This window comes from Plectrocnemia conspersa, unplaced genomic scaffold, assembly GCF_051122295.1.
Source record: "Plectrocnemia conspersa isolate PC_06_02 unplaced genomic scaffold, ASM5112229v1 ptg000013l, whole genome shotgun sequence".
Taxonomy (NCBI): domain Eukaryota; kingdom Metazoa; phylum Arthropoda; class Insecta; order Trichoptera; family Polycentropodidae; genus Plectrocnemia; species Plectrocnemia conspersa.
Window position 1 is genome coordinate 3,876,202 of NW_028277177.1, and position 22,438 is coordinate 3,898,639.

Consider the following 22,438-nt stretch of genomic DNA (forward strand, 5'->3'; position numbering starts at 1 on the left):
GTTCGAGCTCCGGAAGTGGCAGTCGAATTTTTATTTATAAAAAAAATGCGCTACTATAAAAAAACGGTCCCAGTTGCAGTAATATCTATTGGTTATAAATTATACTACACAAATTAATTTATAATTATAAATAAAAATGTCTCCGATTCCCTGACTTTCAGTCTGGTGATTTATACTTAATTGTAGGTATTAATAATAACTTACTCAGTTGATACAGATTTACCCCGTTGTAACACATAAGGCTTACGCCTGTCATGTTACAACAGAAAATTTAATAATAAAAAATCAGTCCGAATCTGGTTTGTCTCTATGTGAGTTAGTTAAAATGTATAAATAAGCGCTAAAATCATTTAGAGGACATACGGGATAAAAGCGATATTTAAGACAAAAGAACCAGACTTCTGAAATACAGAACTGTAAACTAAAATAAAATAAAACAAAAACTTTGTGGTAGTATTTTTCTGTTACCTTAAATAAATACGATAATGTTATAGACCGTCGTCGTTTTTCGTATGACAGGAATATAATTAATATTCTAAATATGTTTAATAGATATTAAATTATTATTAGCTATGCTGTATGTATGTAAAATCGTATATTTCAATACCATTATTTCATTTTTAAGGAATTTTTCAAAATTTCAGTACATTAAAAACAAGAAATAATTGGATTTCTAGAATAACCAAAATCATCGCGTTACAATAAGATTTACAAGACATAAAATTACTGGATACAATAGAACATCTTGCCTGAATCGATTAACACTAAGACGGGAACAATAAATATATTGATCATATAAAAATAAACCAGACTGGTCAGGGAATTAAAGAAGAGTAGAAGTTGATCTCCTCCCTTTTCCCTGATCGTATTAAAGCCACATCTCAACAATAGAAAATCACTACATGTCCATCGAAAAAATACATTTGGAATACACGAAAAATCAGCTCGAACAACAAATCTCAACACTAAAATCAACCAACAGATGTAACATTTATATTAAAGGTACTCAAAAGACGTTTTTATACTGAATAACTTTGACGGTTAGTTGTGACTTAATGGTTGTTCGGGTCGCATGTTTTTATTTTGGTAGTGTTTGGATTACCATCTGGTAATCGTTACGATCATAACAACAACCGTTACGATCATAACAACAACCAAAATACCCTAAGATTTCGTTCCGAGTAAGATGTTTTTACGAACGTGTATGCTGTGTAAATTTCACAAAAAAAATCAGCAAGCACAGCAACCAAAAACATGTGTGGCGTATATACTGGTTCGTCAATTTAAAAAATGGTACAAAAGATTTAAATCTGGATTTTTTTGTTTGGAAGACAAGCCTAGAAGTAGTACTCCAAAAACAATCGATAACTGCAGAAATTGAAGCCAATACAGAGATGTCGATTCGGGGGTTAATAGATAAGACAGGATATTCATGGTCTAGCATTCAAAGAAGTTTAAAAAATATTCAGAAGGCGTATGGGTTCCAAGCGCACTAAGCGACGAGAACAAGGCGACGCGCCTGCCTCATACTGCGAGAATCACGCGAAAAAAATTAATGTTCTCGGATGGAAAACTGTTGCTCACCTTCCATATGCTCGTAAAATAGAACCATTAGAGTACCATTTATTCAAGCTTCTACAACATAATTTAAATGGTAAAAAAATCGACAGTGTTAGTGAAGTTAAAACATTTATTTTTAAATATTTTAATTCGCAATAAGTTTTTACAATCGTGGGTTCAAAAGCTTACGTGATCGACGATAGAAGGTTGTATCTGTCGATGGAGATTATTTTGTAAAATAAATTTGTTATTGGAAAAATATTTTTCATTTAAAAAAACGTCCTTTCTTCTGCGTTTCCTTTCTCTAATATATACAATATAAAAATAGACACATGATCAATACCTGATGGGTTTTCACTTAAATTTGATGGTGTTTCATTTCCGTCGTATGTGATAGATACAACATATATATTTTTTAAATTTCATATTGATGTTGAGTTATCTTATTTTTTGATATCTCATGTGGAAATCGACGCTTTTTCTACGGCCATTTTTCCGAAAAGACAATCTTCGAAGCCTGCTTGTCACGAAGAAAAATTACACAGCTATTCTTTCGTTCCTTGAATTATTCTTATATATATGTTCGTGTGAGATATATATGATATCTGATAAGAAATGTGAGCATATAGGAAAACTCTTCATTCGAGCGAATTATAAGGGTATTTGTTATCAGTTATCACCTTTCGCCCACGTTCAAGGTATATAGAATAGTGGTTGGCAACCAATTGTAACTAATTGGATTTTTACCTCTCACGCAGTTGGATACGTAGAATAAGTCAAGTGACAAAAAGTGATTAAGTTACGATGAAAACTTGTCAATAACAATGTACTGATCAACTTCTACGACGACTCAAAAACAACTCGATAAACCTTGCAGTTCATTCTAAACACTTTTAAATCTAGCATTATTTATATTTATATAAAAAGATTGCGGTTTAAAAATTACGAACTACTAATAAGTAAATGTTATATATTTTTATACATTAACGGGAAAGTATGTATAGTAATTTATTATACAACATTATAAATTTTACACCAAAAGGTTCAAATGATTGCAACGCACCTCTCTCGTGGCTGTACGATAATTATTAACAATTACCATAAAATTAATTAACACCCCTACGAATGTGTTAATTCGCTGTTTGGAAAGTAAAACCGCAAAGGTCCAGTTCTGTATCACTTGACTTTGCTTCGAACAAACTTCGCTAATGAATTCGTTAAATTATCGCCTATTCCGTTTCAACGAAGACGAATTAATAATTCATAACTATTTAATCCTGGCTTTAACCCTTGTCCTTGAACTATCAGATTATTGAGGTATAGATCAAATATTAAAAATTGTTTTCTCAATCTATAAAAATCAATGCCAATGTCTCAAAATATTCATAGCACTGTTATATAATACATAGCATGGGTTGCAACTTTTCATTAGCGCCTAAGCTAAATTAAAATCTAGATATAAAATAACCTGATTATAATTTAACTAATGGCTTAATAATGCTAAATATTAATTCAATGGATTTGCTGGTATTTTAACAAAATTCATGTACAATACGGTTAATACAAGTAATTTATGGTTTCGCAAAATCACTCCTTGTATACATTATACATTTAATGCCGTTATAAAATATTCTAAGAACGGAGGATACAAAAGCAATTTGTAATTTTGAGCAATTAAAATGTTTATTAATTGTAGCATAATATTAAAAAAATAGTAAAGCAGCTACAAAAAACATTTGATATTGACTGATCCCATCTTAACCCTGTAATTGCCGAAATCTAATATATAGATTTTTGCTAATTCGACGAGAATTGCTGATCTAAAAATATTATTTAAGAAAGGATCAGATTATTTTAAATGATATGTATGGTATTAGCTTTAGAGGTAAAAACATATATTTCGTATTATGTAATACATAAATATTTAAATAGTAAACGGCAGTTAAAATGTTATTCTTTCTTATTGATAATACAGATAGACTTATATAGATACATACAGTAATTACAATCGATTACCAAAAAAACTATTAAAAATTTTATTTTCATATGATTTGAGAAACGTTTAGAAAAAACACTGATGGCCTCGCATCGAATAAGCCTTGTTCAAATCTATACTTGATTTATTTGTAAAATATTTACCCATGACCGACAATGAAGATTTACACTATCGTAAATATCTTATTTTATTCTTAATAACATCTCTCTACAATTAGTTTATTATATAAATGTATCAAATTCAATAAAAAGCGATAGATACAATGTAAATATTTTCAAAATCAATCCTATGATGCGTGTAATTTTATATACATAATCATAAAACATACGTTCCACATAATAAAATTTACTTGACAACATCGATAATTTCCGACTGGATAAACGCAAATTTTCGCATGTGTAATAAATGTAATACGATGTAAATATGTGCTCATTGAATAAGTTGAAATAGTTGAAAAAGGAAAGCTCATTGGCTCAAAACAACATGAAAAGTAGAGTTTTATAACAATTATTTGCTTCAAATTATTTTGTTGTTGTAAAAATCTTAATGATTTACAACGAAGTAATTAACAACACATATGAAACGATAACTATTGTGTTTTTTAATAATAAACATTAAAAATCTGGTTTGTCTAACAGAATATTATAAATCGGCTGAGCACCCAGAATTGCACAATAGCCACGCAGACTTATTACCACAAAAATTTTAATCTCATCAATGGCATCGAATAAACATTGTTTTTAAATATCCTTTGTAATTATTAGACGGCCACCTCGAAACTTTACCTTACACAAAGGATGGATTGAAGTGGAGCTAAGCGCTAACGCATTTAAAATTATCCTTTCTCTTAAATGACCATAATAAAAAATGTGACAACACATCACCAATCAAACGCGATTCACTATTAAACTCACTCGCTAATTCGACACGACTAACAAACGCGAGGCTCTAAAAATTTGAATCTGCCGCTGGATACTGACATCAGCATTTTTCTGTATTTATTTTGGTAAATTATATATTATGTTGCAAAAGTCACACACAAGCGATAAAAATTCACTTATTATCTTTGTGAATATCTTTTGTTTTGTCTACATATGATGCCTCTATATAATATTTCAAGAACTTTTGATTTGCTAAATGCAAAATATAATTTATGAGAAAGTCTAATGCCTGCATTGCACTCTCTGGAAGTTGGCCAATGTTGGCCAAGGACGGGAAGTAAAGTGGGGGTAATTCAGTCGACTTGGCCGCCTTCGAGCGCTTCCGAATATTGTCGGCAAACGGACCGAAGTCAAAGGATCCGAAGTCGGAGCTGCTTGGAGATACTTCCCCTTTCGCTCTCTCGCGTGTTAAGCGACGAGAGTGCGAGAGATAATGATATGGTGTTTCGCAAACTGAAATAGAACGAGTAACTCGGTTCAATTTCAGTATGCGCGTAGGCATCCTATGGTTACCACGCATGTCGAGCGCCGCATCGTGGTCACGTGGTCAAGTTACAATACCACATGCTTATCGGGGATTTCAACAGACTCTTACTGATATCTTTGAATATTTTAGGGCACCAAAAGGGATTAATTATATTTTGATAGTATATTCTTCTAACAGATATCGTTATTATATTTTTTTTCATATAAAATTAAATAATTAAAAATGATTAGTGGTACTTGATTTTGCTCAAAAAAAATCGTTTAGAATAGCACTATGTATTTTCCTAGATTGGTTTATGTAAATGTCATACCATAATGAATTCTTGTTTAGAATCGATGGCGGCGACAAATTCTAGGATAGTCACAGATTCGTATTCTGAAGTGTCATTTTTATGCCTTATGGCATTTTGCAAAAGCCGACAAGATTTTGCGTAAATTGAATATTTACGACCGAAAATTTTTCACTGATATAGTATTGGTGAGTGCCCTCACAAACTTTTATAATTATCAGTAGCGTAATTTTAATAATATGACAATTTAAAAATTGCGATTATTTAAATTTAAAAATTGCGCGCGCAAATATGCCAGCTGTACGTGACAGCAGCCGCCGTGCGGACGTCGTTCACGGCTGCCATCTTGAAATTTGTGGCAGTATGGCCGCTACTCGGAAGTCGGTGTCCTCGGCCGAATTCAGTTGAACTTCGGTTCGTACAACTTCCAGAGAGTATAGTGCAAGCATAACAATAAAAAATAATAAATAATTTCCTCAAAACCCTTTAAATATAAATGATCCTCATATTTATTACGCTCACTGAAAGTCAAAATAGGCTTTGTATAATATAAATGTATAGTTTACGAAAAGCATAAATAACAAATGCATTATAGAAAAATCACTACTGGTCTTTGTAAAATAAATCACGTGCAATTATGGTATACTCAATGTTTTCCCTACATGAGATGGCTTTATACAAAATTCCAAGAACGGAGGATGCGAAATCAAATTGGCACTAGCAAAATCAAGGATATTCTTCGCGCGCGTGTCGCAATAAGTGCTCTTGTTTACATGGTCATTTAAAACATAAAAATATGGGAAAAAATTTGATTTGCTGATTTCGTTAAATTCACAAAATACAGTTTAACCTAACCTCAAATTTTAAATGAGTCCCAAGTCCCCCCTATAACGAAGTCCCAATCTTTACGCTATAGGGGGGGTTTAAATATTATTATTTTTTAATTTTATTCAGTGTAAATGATTTATATAGAAAATAAGTGTACGAAATAAATTAACGTGCAAAAAATATTTTATAATAATTTAATAAAAATAATATTGAAAACCTCTGTATTGATTTAAAAAATTACACAAATTCCGAATAATATATAATATGTAAAATAAATTAACGAAATTTAGTAATAGATAAGTGTTCAAATAAATTATAAAAACATACTAATACAAAAAGTAGTAAAATAAATTAAAGCAATACAACGTTGAGAATCAGTGATTTTTTTCTATAATTTAATATAAATGCAATATAAAATAATAACAACAGAAATAATTATGAAAAAATACGTAAAATTAACTCGCTGCTCAAAGGGAAAGTAAAGTTACATAATATTTTATCCTTACTGTAAATTTATTAATTATGAAGTCAACCAATTTACAATTTAGAAAAGGTCATATACAATTTAATACAATGTTTAAAATAAGTTGCCTTGGTCGCCAACATCCAAAAAATAAATCGATAAGAACCGTTGATAAAAAGTTATTAGATTATATAACAGCGTGTACATGCTTAAGTGAATAGAAATCCATTGAAAGACACTTTGACTTCCTCGAGCCTTAAACCCAATGTTGAGGCCTTTTGTGAATAATGTGTGTTTTTAATTTTCTTTTGTGCGTTCTCCAAACGATCAAAATGTAGACCGTGTGAAAAGAATCAAATAAAAAAACTCAACTCAAACGAACGCTTCTAATGATTCTCGGAGAGAACGAAGGACAACTAAATGTAGAAAAAAACAAACATTGCATTGCCATTCCGCAAGGTTGTCAATTGAGATTTAGAAGAAAGAAAAGAAAAAACATGATTAATGGTGATTTGCAAATCTATTGGATTATCGACATGAGAAACAAATGGAGTCTATGTGGGTGTTTTAATTCAGTTTATAAACGGTCCCCTTTCGCGTTGCGCTTCAGAAAGGAAAATAATCCTGTCCCAGTTTTTCTTTATGTTCGCGTTAACCTTTTTCTTTGAGTTATTTTGACATGTTTCCGGAGTTCTTGCTTCATTTACCCTTCAACTAGACGTGACAGAAAAATGTAAAAGCATAAATAACGTAAACCTTTTAAAAACAAGCAGCAACATTGTGTAGTATGTGTACTTCACTATTACTAAAACACCGTTAAATTTAACATAGTTGGTTGAATATGTTTTTCAAGTAATATTATCCATGTGTCTTTCGTCCTAATATGAAAAGTTTATATTAAAAAGAAGATCATGCAGTTAAAATATAAATGAACTTTTCATCGTCTTTAATAGCAAACTTAAATTTTCAGAAACTTCAACATTTTACTCAATTTTTTTATGAATTCAATGAGCCTTATGCTTCCACTTCACTCTCCGAAAGTAGGCGACAGTTGGCCAAGGACGGGAAATATAATGTGAAAATTCGGGCTTACTTCGGTCGAGCTCGGTTGTCCCCGCGCTAAAATCTCTCGCAAGTTCTCCGAGGTCACCGCGAACGGGGTAATTTTGGTCGAGGCGGCCGACTTCGTCGCCTCCAAAAATTCCCTCGCTTTCCGAAGTTAATACCCGAAGACGCTTCGAGCGCGAGCGGCGAGATACTTCCCCTTTCGCTCTCTCGCGTGACGAGAGAGAGAGATAGAGATGGTTTATCGCAAACTGAGATAGAACGATTCAATTTTAATATGGGCGTCTTCACGATCGCGCCACTGTTTGGTATTTTTGCCCGATCTGGACGGCCAAAATTATTTCTCCACTTTAGTTGATTCCATAAGTGCTCTTAGTCAAATATATAATATTATAAGTGCTAAAAAATACAATTATTTAAAGTATTTCTTTAATTGTAGGCCCGAGGAATAGGAATTCCGTGTTGAACGGTCGTGCGAATTTCGCCGCGTAGCGTAAAAAAAAAATTGTATATGTCACAAATTTGCTGTTTTTTATTAAGAAAAAGTATTTGACTAGCATTTTACCATACTCGGTATCGTTTTTTTAAATATGTATATATTTAGTCATTCCAAACAAATTTTTATTTTATTTCATTAGTACGCGATCCACAATTTGACGTTTACTGATTTTACCACGGTAACCATATTATTAAAAAATTACAATCATTACAAAACTGTATTTTAAATTTGACGTTAACATTTCTTTAATTGTAGGCCCGAGGAAGAGGAATTCCGTGTTTAACGGCCGTGCGTAGCGTAATAAAAAAATTTAGCCGCGTAGCGTAAAAAAAAAAAATTGTATATGTCACAAATTTGCTGTTTTATATTAAGAAAAAGTATTTGACTAGCATTTTATCATACCCGGTATCGTTTTTTTTTAAATATGTGTATATTTGGTGATTCTGAACAAATTTTTAGGTCGTAACTTTCGCGACTAAGCCCCGTCCCATTTTTAAGAATAATACATTTTTAAGGTATGCAATGTGTTAAAAACTGCAAAAATCCGCAGTCAATTTTGCATGTATCATAAAGAGAAAGACCTAAGCTATATATTGTATATAAAATCTCAATTCAGCAAATTGACTTTCCATACTTTTCCTTAAAAAATAATAGAAATTATTCATTAGTTGCACACTTGAACGTTTCCTGTTTATTATTTATTAGTGACAGTGAAGCCTCGATTCAACATAAAATGTCTTATTTACTAACATTGATCTATTCCGGTGCATTGCAATCATCCACCATCTCCTTTTTCTCCATTTGGCTTTAATTTTTTTTGTGTTTAAAACACGCACGTAGTTATAATACGCGAGGTTGAGAAGCGTGCACGCGTATGAAATTCCCGGCTGTGCGAACGCTATTCGAAAAACTGCGACCTTGACCGACTTCGGTCGAACTTCCACTAGGACAACTTTCGGAGAGTGAAGTGCAGGTATTACTAAATGTAGTTGGTATATAATAGGCAATATTTGAAATAGGGCTCCTTAAATATGAATAGAAATCCATTAATCGCTATCACTAACAAAATGTTAGTTATTCTATCAAATTAATTTTCAGTCTGTTCTGTATTATTGTACATATATGTATTTAAATATTTCGAAAATATTATATAAATCAATTAAATACACAAACATATTTTTAAACACTGTATGCGGAAGACAAAAATCTTGGAAGCTTATTGATTAAGAACGGGAGACAAGGACGAACATTTTTTGTACCGCAATGTTGAAATTTCATTCATCATAGTCATAAATATTATTTAGTGCAAGAATTTACTTTATTACTTCAACACAATCGATCGATTTTTTTAAATAAAGCCGAAAATCACACGTCTGATTATGAAGCTCCTCGTTTTTATTATAAGAAGATTTTGATTTCATCCCAATTTTTTTATATAAATTCTTAAATTTCGTTGGAATTATGGGCGATTCAGAGTCAGACTATTTTTATTTATTTAATCAACAATAACAAAATTTAATGTTTTTTTTAATTAGCTGCCTGTTTCGCGCGTAATTACACAAACTATAATACTCGTGCAACTCACTCGCAAAAAGCAGTCATAGCAAATATTTTTATTTCAAAACATATTCACTAGCTCTGATATTCACGCATGATTGATCGAATTTATTTTGGATCATTTCTGCATTGCAGCATACATAGTAGTTGATGGCGCAATCTTTCCATATTATTCAACATCTCGATGCCGTAAAAATTATTGAATATAATATCCAAACAATCGAAAATATTTTTATTATTATTATATTTTGTTTAAATAAAACATTAAACGATAAAATCATTTGCATTGCATGTATTTAGCTAAGATATTCAAGTTTACAGTCAAATGAACTTATCTTATCAAAATACATGTAGTTGTACTTATCAATGTCACGGCTGATATTTTTATAATAAAATCGTCACATGTACAAAAACCGAAGACTTGATTTTTATCTATATTGATATTTATTAAAATATGTTCCATTTCTCCTTTCTCTTAAAATCCGACGGGGATTAGCACGCAATGCAAAAAGAAAGATCATGGTCAAGATCAAGTTTAAATATAAATAAATGTGCACCGTTCCATGTGTATTGCAAACTGTATGACTTACATAAGTAGAACATACTCGAGCGCTGACGTTCTGACCCCAACGTAAGAATAAGGAACGCAATCGCGATTCAACAAGGCATACTTACTATCCAATTTGAATCTTTGTGGTAACTAGTATCATACTTCACATAACTTAAGATGAGTATTTTTATGTAAAAATAACACAGGGCATGCTTCTGCTAGATATTGAAAAGGCGTTTGACACGATGTGGCATGGTAGTTTTTTAAACAGAGAAAACCTATTTCAAATAATTTAAAGCATTAATTACCATAAATCTGAAAATAGATTATTATACATACTGCATGCACAACACCCATAACGAACTTGAGAGAGTGTTTAAATGGAAAGTACCTCGCGTTTAACAAGCGCTTAAATAATTTAACGCTACGTTTAGAAGCCGAGCGTATTTATCTAAAGGTGATATAGTATTACATAGGTATGTACTCATTCATAATTCAAAAGTGAACATTTAGCTGCTATAGTAGATATGCGTGTATATATTATATTATAATATGAATAATAGAAACGGAAGTCGCCGCCGATAAAGGGGAGACCGAAGAGATGTCTCCCTTTTATTGGATTATGACCAGACCAAGCATGATTTTCGGTGGTGACACAGCACAGGCTGTGTTTAATTTAGGTCAATTTGAATAATTACAAACAATGGAGGATTGCGTGTAGATGGTTGATGTATTTTAGGGGCGTTTATCAAAAATTATAACCATCAATATTTTTAGGGTAGACCTTTCGATACATAGCTATACAGCGTTTATCTTTGCATGCATCCAAAATACAAGTATCTGCTACAAAATGATAAAAAATGAAAGTTGTTTACGCGGTTCAAAGAGAAGAAAATTGCTGATAAATTTCTGATGCGTGATACAGCATGAACAACAATAAACGATGAGAACAAACAGTTCTTGATCATAATAAAATCTACAATTCTAAGGTACATGACTTTATAATATAATTGAATCAAATAAGTCAGGTTTTGGCTTAATACTTGATTCAAGAAGACTTATGGTTTAGTCTAAAAAATAAATTACTTGCCCTTTAAATCTAATTGAATTGACGCTACAGCACTGGAGTGAATGAGTGCAGAAATAAAAGTGCCTAACCATTAATGCATATATTTTTTTTTTCATTTTTATGTTAGTATACTAATACGTGTATTGGTAAACTTTCATACATTTTAAATAGCCATGAAAGTCAGAATCAGATAAAAACCATGCAATTTATCAACATCTAGTTCACTTTGAAAGTATGAAGGTTAACAGATATTTTAAGAGATTTTCAATGGTACAAACGTTGAATTCCTTTCATACAATAACGCTTTAGCTCTTAGTAAGCTCGAATAATACTTTATGCTTCGCCTTAATATGGTCTCCCATCTCCTAACTAAGATACCGCGACCATTGTTGATCACATTTCAATCGATTGGTTTCGGTTCCGTTCGGAACCTTGGTTCTGCCGGATATGGCCATTGTGCACCGCGGCGGGTCATTGAAAATCGTTACCGCGAATTAATTAACGGTATATAATTCATCGACCAAGTTTCTATCTGCGTAAGACCTTGCCGAGGTCCAATGTCCCGAAAGGACTTCCATAATCGAACTATATACTCCATAAAATATAAGAATTATTGTATCATATAAATAAACTTATTCAAATTCTTTAATATGTATATAAGAACGTTTCCTTTCCCTATGTAAGAACATATCATCAATTCAAATACGCTTAAGCTCACAATCAGAAAAAAATCAAGATATTGGACTTGCGATATGACACTAAAATATCCTTTGCAGCGCAATTAACGCTTTTAAAACGGATATTTTTGATCAGCTTGACATGTGTTCAAATGAAAAATAATGAAGGATTGCGTATTTTTTAGACAGAAATCCATTCTGCAGAAACAGAGCGTAAGCAAATAATGAATCTTATTTGTTGTCAACGTTCCAATCTAAATAATTTCTTACCAAATTCATTATAAACCATTACAGGGTTTACACAAATATTCGTGACGCAATACGTCTACGCCTAAAATCAAAGAAGAGGCCAAATGGAAGTCAGAGCGCTACCTCAAGGACATCACTTAACACTTTTGATTTGATTTGATAAGCCCTGTGCTTGTGCCAAATCGATTATACCCCACAGAAAAAAGCAGCTTTCATACTTCAATCATTTTATTTGATCCAGCTCAGCCATCACCTTTGAGTCGCCCGGAGTTAGCTCGAGCATTAGGACAATTTGAGAGTTTCCACGCAGAGCTTATCCATCACATATCTGTGTCTAAATATCAACGTAATGCACAAAACTGTTAAATTAAGACAAACGCATTAATATTTTGGAAATGTGAGATTTTCATAATATATGCATCAGAAGGTTGAATTAAAGTGGCATTATTGAATCAGCTTCACAGACTAATTAAATTGAGGCCGTTTTGCGGATATCAACCTATTTTAAAATATATTTAAACGATTTATTATAATATGTAGTAGCATTTAATTATGGCCCTACATTATTAATATATTTTTTTAAGGTATTCTTTGAAAATTATTCAAACCAATAAATTTACTTCCACATATAAACGTTTCAGTTAAAATTCAGCGTTTTAGTGACCTGGCTAAAAGGAATGTTTGTGACATTATAATATCAAGTAATGAAGGCAAAAACTGGAACTACTGTGACCAACTTGAATAAAATTGAAAGCCGTAAGTTATAGACACGTTACACGCTATTCTCATCCCTGCAGTCGCTAAAAGACTGAGAGAGTACGCGATCTGCGACGCGTCGCTTAGCACTCCCTCCAGCGGCTATTTATCTACTGTTCGCCTATATTTTGCTATTTTACTAGTTTTCTTTTTTAATATAAGTTACTTATTTTTTGTCAAATAAATTTCTTTAAATTTTGCGAAATCCAAAAATTGTACTCAGATCCTAAGGAGTAGAGATCTAGAATTTGTGCATCACTATCTTAGAAAGTCGCAATTGCATCCCTAATTCTTGACCATTGCAGCCTTACATTATTACACTAGAAAACGTTTCTTTAGACTTTACTAATAATACTAATAAATTATTTACTTAAAGTAATCACCTGTGACACAAGAAAAAAATATAAGCTTTATATATATTCGAAGTCAAAGACAAGCTCCAGATTAAAAAAAGAAGAGAGTGCCTTTTTCTGATCAGACTAAGCGGAAACTCTATATTATAATAACATCTTTTTCTACGAAGAAACTAATTGTCCTATCACTTCATAAGAAATTGTCTCATTTCCCGGCGCATTACTAGTACGAAGCAATCTCTTGGGCACGCTGGTGGCGGCTTTAGACTACATACTTCCTGTTCGCTTTCGAATCCTTTCACATCCTTTCGTTTGCAATTTTCCGGAAGCGCTCTGGCGTAAAATCACTAACACCTATACCATATCAAATATTCCGAGAACTTCCCAGCTGAATATTTTCACAAATTTTGAAAATTTCGATTGAGAACTTGCACTCGGAAAAATTCAACTGTGCTATCAGCTGAATAAGGCTGAAATGCCGTTGACCCACATATTTTGGTTCAAACCGTATACTCTGGTTGGAAAAGTTCAAGAGTTGATTGAGGGGCAAATCCTCAATTATAGGTCGGATTAAAAAGCAAAAAGAAATCGAAAAGTTCTATAAAATACGCTTAATCGGGCGGATTACTTTTTACTGTGAGAACGAGAACGGTGAATTGTATGAATAATTAAAAGTACCTTTAATTGAATTTTAATCCATTGAATTCTTAAATGAATTATTGTCAATTATAAATGATTAATCGCGTTATTTTAAAACGCTATCAATAAAATTTACCGATAAGAGAAATAAAACTTATACAACTTATTATTGCTTATAAAATTCCAAGAACAATGTTTCATAATATATTTCAATTTTATGGATGTGGTTTAATTCTAAATAGGTCAAATGGAAACGTATATAACGTAAGTAGTAAATAGTTACAAAATTAACTCATTTACCGTAAAATACACTAGCACGATGGCCATGGAATTTAAATTTAACTAAATGAGATGAACATTCCAAAATTACTATACCACACATACATTACTTAAATAAATACTAAACTTATATTTTATTCATTAGTAAACTTTCTTGAGTGCTACTGTCCTGGCCGCAACTTTCTAGGATAGCGGTGCGTAAACCATGGATCCCTACTATCAAGAGTCACTTTTTGAAAGTCGCAAATTAAAAAAAAAATATTTCACATAAATTCAAAAAGAAAACGAGTAAAATATCGAAATAAAATTAAACTGATTTAGGCGACGACAGCAGAGGGCGAATATGAGACAGCTCCAATAGCCGCCAGATGGAGTACCAAGCGACGCGATGACAGATCGCGTACTCTCTCAGTCTCTTAACGACTGCAGGACAATCAACACATATTGATAAAGACGCGTGACGTGTCCAGTGAATTCATATAATTAAAATATTTCACATAAAAAATATTATGCATAAATAAAACCATTGTTTTATCAAAATATGTGCTTTAATTAGACCTCTAACAAGCATAAGCACAAAGAATTTCGCTTTAACTTCTTTGACGATTAAGAAAACATATATTCATGGGTCACGAAAAAAATTCAAGCATCGACATATTGTCGAAGGGCTGTCGTTCAAATGTTTTACATTTAAAATTATGTTCTACATTTATGATAGCAATTTGATAAAAAAAATATAGATTAGATAAATAGCTGTACAATACCATACATAAGTTGCGCTATGATTTTTAAAGGTCATGTATAATTATACCATTTTACAAAAACAGGTAAATTGGCCACAGATATACATTTACATACACCTACATACATTGTAATCCTGATCATAACATCAAAGGCAAAATTATTCTTCACCTATAAAATATTTTACTCATCCTTTCGTACTTCAAAAGTATACACTAAAGGCGACTGATTTAGCGAATACAACGGAAAGAATAATACAAACAAAGAACAAAGATATTTCTCCATTAAGAGCAAACGCGACAGTCGCAAGCCAAGGGTTTACTTTAAAAATCAAACACGAAAGTCGAAGCAGGGAGATAATTATATCTCAATCTTTTATCCTGTGCGATGTTTTTGCTTTTATTTTTAATTATCCATACGATAATTTATGTTTGTATATAAATGATACTAAATAAGTTTGACGCACTTTAAATCGTTTTGGGTGAAATATTTTTGTCAATTTCTTTGAAGTTTCGACAAGTATATTCTTGCAATGATCACGGCGTATGATAAAAACACCATGAAGACCGTACTCATTGAATTTAATTACAATTGTATTTTCCATTATCGTTATTAACATCAGTAAAAGCATGTATGTTATCAACTTTGACCGATTTTTGCATTCTTGAATTTTGAATTAAATATGAACCAGTTAAAATGTTATTTAATAATAAAATAAAAATATAGACAGTGTTCTCTGGTCGTTTATTTATATTATATAAATGCAGCAATAGTGGAGAGCTGAATGCACGATATTCTGCAATGCTTTCTCATATGATATATCGATTGAGTAGAGCAAAATCTCAACTCATGCAGAATTTCAAACGCGAAAGGTCGGAGTGCGCGGTAGGAATTAATCGTCACAATGCGCTATGGACCGACCTGGAAACTAGAGAACAACACCAACAAGAGATATCTCTCTCGGTGAGAATGTCTCACGAAATCAGTCAACTAGTAGAGAAATTGAGCAATTATTTTGTGTAGCGAGACGGCATTTTTATTATGTATCAATATGTACAGTATATATGTATAATGAGTATCATAAAATTAAAGAAAAAAACAGTATTGAAATGATTTAATTAAAAAATACTGATATGTATAAATTTATACTAGTGAAAGTATAATTTCACTGACAGGTGCTAGTGAAATTATATGCTACTCTAAACTGTCATTTGACACGTGTAAAACATTGTCTTGCCCGCTTTAAAAAATGAAAATAAATATAATTATGTAGTTAAATCCTGTTCCTAAGCAGCAAATTTTGTTTTAAAAAATAGTTACAGGGCAACATCTCGCCTGTTAAGGCCAAAATGTTCTAACCCAAACAAATTAATCAAACCCAACTTGACCTAGTAAAAGTTTTTGAACTTTCATTAGTAACGCAGTATTTGTTGTATATACTAAAAAAATATATAAGTAGCTATCATGCTTATATTATTTTAATATTGATTGAGAAAATCACAGCAGTTTTTAGTGAGAAAGACAAACTCTAAAAATTGTATAGAACAAAATCTATATTTGCTATGAACTACTTTGTATTCTGCAACTTATAATAATCTACTCTTTTTTTTGTTAAGCTGTATTCTAACTAATAATTATTCAACTTCGCTCAAGATTGATAATTTTCTACATTCTCCATCCAAAATTAGAAGTCAAAAAATCTAACGTAAACTATAAGCATACGTTATAGATTCACACAATTCCCACGCTAATTGTCCATAAAAATTGTATGTCAAAATTACGGTTGTCCAGGCACAGGTACGCAAAGGGTCTCTGCGCTTCGCTGCCTTCACTAATTCACTTTCTAGGGAACACTCGAAAGAATGCCAACTGCAGGTAGGTGCCACACATTAATATACAATGTATAGGTGGTTTCATTAGATAAGAGGTCGGCAAACTTTTGAAACAAAAGAGCAAAGATAAGTATCACGACGATTCAGAATCGTTTTGAGAGCCAAATATATATATGTACAAGTCGGGTTGATTTAAATGAGAGGTCTGCGTGTGATTTTTGGGTATTTCGTTCTTATAACCAATCATAAGTTCAAAGACTGTTCAGGTCAAGGGTAGAAATAAATATCATTGGTAAAGATCGAGTGATACTATGAACGTGATTATGTGATATTTTTAGTGAGTATTTAAGAGACATTTGATAAATAAATAATAATAGAAAAAAGGTTGTATGCGGTCGTATACCTGCCAAAAAAACATTATTGACCAAAGAAATGCGTCAATCGACTGCTTTGGATTGAGCAAGAGTGACGCTCTATGATAAGAATAAAATGAATTTATACAGATCAGATGGTATGAATGAGATTTGTCGTAAAGGTGATGAAAGATACAGTGAAAAATATTTTCAGGTAACTGTGCGTAATCCAGCGGGCCAAGTTATCCGGGGGAGGTGCTTTCTATATTCCGGAATGGAATGTATCCACTTCGATGACGGAACAGTGAAGGCGGTACATTATAAAATTGTCTAAAATAATTTTCTCTGAAATGCACAATTTTAGCATTTATTTGCATATTTTATCTATTATCATCATTTTTTTAAGATAACATTTTATCAAACTAGGATTCAAAGATTGCAAATCATCTGTAAATGTTGACTTAAAATTGTGATTTTATCTACTTTATTTTTGAAAATGTCTGCCAAATACAAATATAAATCTTATTTAACCATATTTGTCACTTAAAATACACATTGAGGGAATTCTGTTAGTTTATTTTCATGGAATTTGGCATTAACATGTCAACACCGCAGATGAATCACGTGGAATGGATTTTTAAAATTCTAAATGGACTCTGCACTTGCATCAAGATTCAAAAAACGCTGCTAAAACTGCAGCTCAAAAAATAGATCCGCCGCAAATTTTTGTGGGAATAGATATTTAATTTATTTTAAGTTTTTTGATACCATAGGAAATACATAAAATATGTTGACATGAATGATGTTGACTCAATCAACGCCAGTTTTCATCGAAATAACTTAAAATAATACCGCAGTGTAAATTTAATATATGAGCACTGTATTTTTGAGTTTAATTCGTTAAAGAAGTTCCATGATATTTGCAATAAAAAATAATTTTCAAAACCATTCAGTATTCAATAACAGTGGCTAAAGAAGGTTTTTTTGTTGAGGCAAATAATAATAAGCTATTACCATGACTGAGCCGTTAAAATTCTGTATGAGCAAATAAAGATGTCTGATCAAAAAGTGACAGAAAAGTTTACCACTGGCAAAACTGGTTCAATAACACATGATAGATTGAGATATTTCCCACAAAATGTAATGAAGAATTAGCGGCTTCGATCACCTTGTATTTTTACAAGCCTCATATTTTATTCTAAATTAGCCTTAACCCATTTTGCATATATTTTTAAAACCATCGGATAATCGATTTAACTACAGATTCTACATTGTTTTGATTTTGCATTTAGGAGCAACGGGATGAAGACAAATAAAATCATTCAAAATCACATGCTTTGCTATTAAATTGGCTATTGATGTTACTCACAATGTGCTCAACTCTTCTAGCAACTATTCTCACTGAAAGCCTAATAAATTTAAATTAAATTGCAACAATCATACACGACTTTATCAATTCGTCACCGGTTTATATTATTTATGTGTAATGTTAAGGGTTAAAAAATATTATATTTTTAGTTATATATGAAATGCGTGATTGTGTTATATGTTTTGTTTTAACTAACATATGATACGTTTATTTTCTCATTCAATATTTTTGAGAAGCCATCGCGTAACTATCACTAAGAGCCGTAAGCGGCTCACGAGCCGCACCTTGCCGACCCATGCAGGGTTAGCTAGCTTGCCGTGGAGCGATCTCCGGTTGTGCTTTGTCTATTGAGATCGCTCGCGTACTACAAATTAAATTACAATACACAGGTATGTACATCGCGATACACGTGCGAGCGTGTATTGTATGTATAAAGCTGGAGGGGTTCACAAGACAAGACTGCTGTTGTTGTATGCTTTTGAGCACGTTCGAAGGGTACGTTGACTCGCCTTACTTTTAGTATGTATGTTGGACAACGATTGCTAGTATAGCATATTTGGGTCATAAGCCAAACGACGATTTGAGCAAATTAAAATAAATAATATACACAACATAAATTGGTTTTTCAACTAGCCAAATATCATATTCAACAGTGAATAGTCATGAAACAGTTTATGAAATTTTGGCGGAAATAATTTAAAGCTGATATGTTTACAAATTCTATTCCTGAGTGTAGTTTAGAGAATGACCATCAAAATTGAGTGAGTTATTATTAATTGAGTTATATTTAATAACTCAATTTCAATATTAAAAAAATCTGCAAAATTCATAGTTGTTGAAGATAAATAAATATTGTAATAATGATATAGCAAGTAATTTGAAATATTAATTAAGTTATTTAATCTTTGTGGCAAAAATTTAACAACTATCTTATCCGTTTAATACATAAAATTATGACCAACTCAGAATCCGAGTATTTATTGTATAAAGAAAAAATTTCATAGATAAACTTTTTGGACTTTTTATGATTTTTTAATAGCCGACCGCTGCGCGCTATCATACAAAATACATAAATGCACTCATAATCTCGCGCAACTCGCTCGCATAAAAGCGGACATAAGAAATTTTATTTTATTCGAATCATTAGTATGTTCAGGCACTGATGGCACAAACTTTCTGTATAACCCAACAGCTCGATACTGTAAATTTTATTATAAAATGCAATATAAAAAGCATTGTAACAATCAAAAAATGATTTTAGATATACATACATAATATAATATCAACTTTCTGTTATATGTCAATTGAGTACATTATCATTTTTTAAATAAAATATTATATAGAGCTTCATTGTATTTATGAATTTGGCTAAGATATTCAATTTTACAATCAAATATACTTATCTTATCAAAATTTAAGTAGTTGATGATATCGTTGTCACATCGGATAAAGTATTTTTATTATCGTAAGTTATTTTCTGAATAATATTTATATTATATTGTTAAATCTATCGGTATTAAAATTTTTTTTTCACTTTTTCCATTTTAAATGACCACAATTTTGTTAATTTATATGAATACTAGGCATTTAAATATTTGCTTATAGTAAATAAATTTCTGTTCATTTCAGTCGGTATTTTTAAATTTTGTAAAAATATTTTTATTAAGACTGTTTCACTAAAATAATATTAAGCATATTATGAATAATTCTGACCGTTAATTTAAATACTTCAAGATACTGATCATTCAAATTTATTTGCCTATGATATTATATTTTAAAATGGAAACAATAAATAAATTGTAATATGAAGTAATTAAATAAATTATGTAAGAACGAATATAAAGAATAATCAGTAATAATATTTTTTAACTAAATAATTTAAATTATAACTATTTAATATAAAATCTGACCCGAAAAATACGAGCCTTTAAATATTTGCCTGTAATAAATTTCCTGTTAATATTAATCAGTATTTTTAAATTTTGTAAAAATATTCTACGTAATATATCCTGACTTTTTCACTAAAATAATTGTAACCATTTTAAATACTAAATTTAAATGTAAATTTATTTGCTTATGATAGTATATTTTAAAATGGAAACCATAAATAAATTGAAACATGGAAATAACGAATTAAATAATGTCATCATTAGTAATAATATTTTTATTAAATAACAAGATTTAATAACGCGTATTATGTGTGCTTCAGATATTCTAATTGCATCACTATTTAATATAAATATACTGTTCATTTCTTAAAAAAATACTGATATCATATTTATATAATTATTACTTACATTTAATTTTCCTTAAAAATATAGATAACTAACTAAACAATTATAGTAAAAAAATATTTAAATTTTGAAAAAGTGCTTATAAATGAGTCACTTTTAATAAAGAAATGATTCTAACAGAAAAGTAACTTAGATTTTCTACAAATAGTATATAAATATTATCGATGGTAAAAATAATTATAAAAAAATAAAAATGTGCTACATGCCATTTTATATTACACATTTTAATAATCAAATAGCTTGAATCATTGTATATGTACTGGGATAGTTTTAAATGCGCCTCTTAATACAAATCAACACACAATAATCTAAGTTGGCTACTTTTAAATGAACGAATGGTCAATCGTTCAAATTTATATTGACCAATTTTATTATAAAATACTGATTTAAATACGCTTAAAATCATATAGTTTTCAATCGATTGATCTATTTTTCAAACCTAATATTTTATTTATATAAATTGTATTAATAATTATAATATTAAATGTAAAATCTTGTTCCTTTCAAATGAGCCACGATTTTTTTATAACGCATTATACGAGCAGTATGAAGTTGCCCGATTTAGATTAAATATCATGGGCTGCATTTAAATGCGCCACCATAATAAAAATCAACGAAACTAAATGATTCTGTAAAATACATTATACACATAAAATACCTCTAATACGAACGTAATGAGAGCTTTGCAAAGTCAATTCGAGACATACAACGGGACTACTTTAAAACGAACCATCTGCTATTTATAACATTAATAATGGGGGAACTTCAAGCTGGGATACTTTTAAACGCGCCACTTTGAAAATTGCATAGCAAATTATTTTATCATCGTTAAAACCGCGATTATAACGTACAAAAACCGCGAACGTTATCAACTCAATATTAATTACAAAAAAATCAGTTATTTTATATAATAAATACAATATAAAAACATGTAGTACGAAAGAAAAAGAAGAAGCTTCCGGTTTTGATACAAATACAACAACGAACGTTACACGTGCGTCGAAATCTCCGTTCTTTGACTTCTCGTAAAAAAAGGATAAACTCGTTTTGTTTCCCACAACACACACACACACGCACAAATCTTATAAAATACACACAATTAATAATATAATGATGATAAAAACATTTTTTCACTTAAAACACCAACGATGGTAAAAAATTTGCACGCGCGTAAAAAACTCGTTGACGTCCCGCGGGACGCGCGTCAAAAGTTCGAAAAGTTTGTTGTTTTCGTTCGTTTCCGTAGAAAGTGAGTTAAAGTTTATCCAGAACGTTGGCACAGAGTTCCCGTTTACGAAATGGCGATTGATCGACGTCGCGGGGTCGAGTTCGCGAAAGGAAAACAATCGAATGGCGAGAGCGACCGCAACACCAACGACCAACAAAACTTGACTGTGGAGTTGGCCGTAAATCGCACGGTGGCGGCCATCATCAACGCTGACGGTTAATCGAAACAACTCGATTTGCGACCATTTGCCGTGTGGGTGAAATTATTAAATTTATAAAGACATTTAAAATGATATTTTCAAATGTATAATTAATAAAATATTATTTGTATGTTGTAAATAAAATTACTAATATTATATAAATAA

The 22,438-nt window shown here is 31.1% G+C and overlaps 1 protein-coding gene and 1 long non-coding RNA gene across 14 annotated transcripts in view; both read right to left on the reverse strand.

Annotated features, from left to right (window-relative positions):
• wake (ankyrin repeat and fibronectin type III domain containing protein wide awake) overlaps positions 1-22,438 on the reverse strand; it is a 206,190-nt gene that overhangs the window by 92,423 nt on the left and 91,329 nt on the right. For 2 of the 13 annotated variants that reach the window (XM_088202930.1, XM_088202922.1), the window contains exon 1: positions 21,981-22,235. The exons of 1 other annotated variant lie outside the window; for it this stretch is intronic. The gene's annotated coding sequence lies outside the window, so the exon portion shown is untranslated. Of the gene's footprint in view, positions 1-21,784; positions 22,236-22,438 lie in introns of those variants that run through there. 10 more of the 13 variants (XM_088202928.1, XM_088202921.1, XM_088202932.1 and 7 more) reach the window with 7 other exon arrangements.
• Positions 12,216-16,824, reverse strand: LOC148227071 (uncharacterized). Its single transcript, XR_015812119.1, has 2 exons — positions 12,851-16,824; positions 12,216-12,729 (listed from the first exon to the last, which is right to left on the reverse strand). It is a non-coding gene; the product is annotated as an uncharacterized LOC148227071 (long non-coding RNA).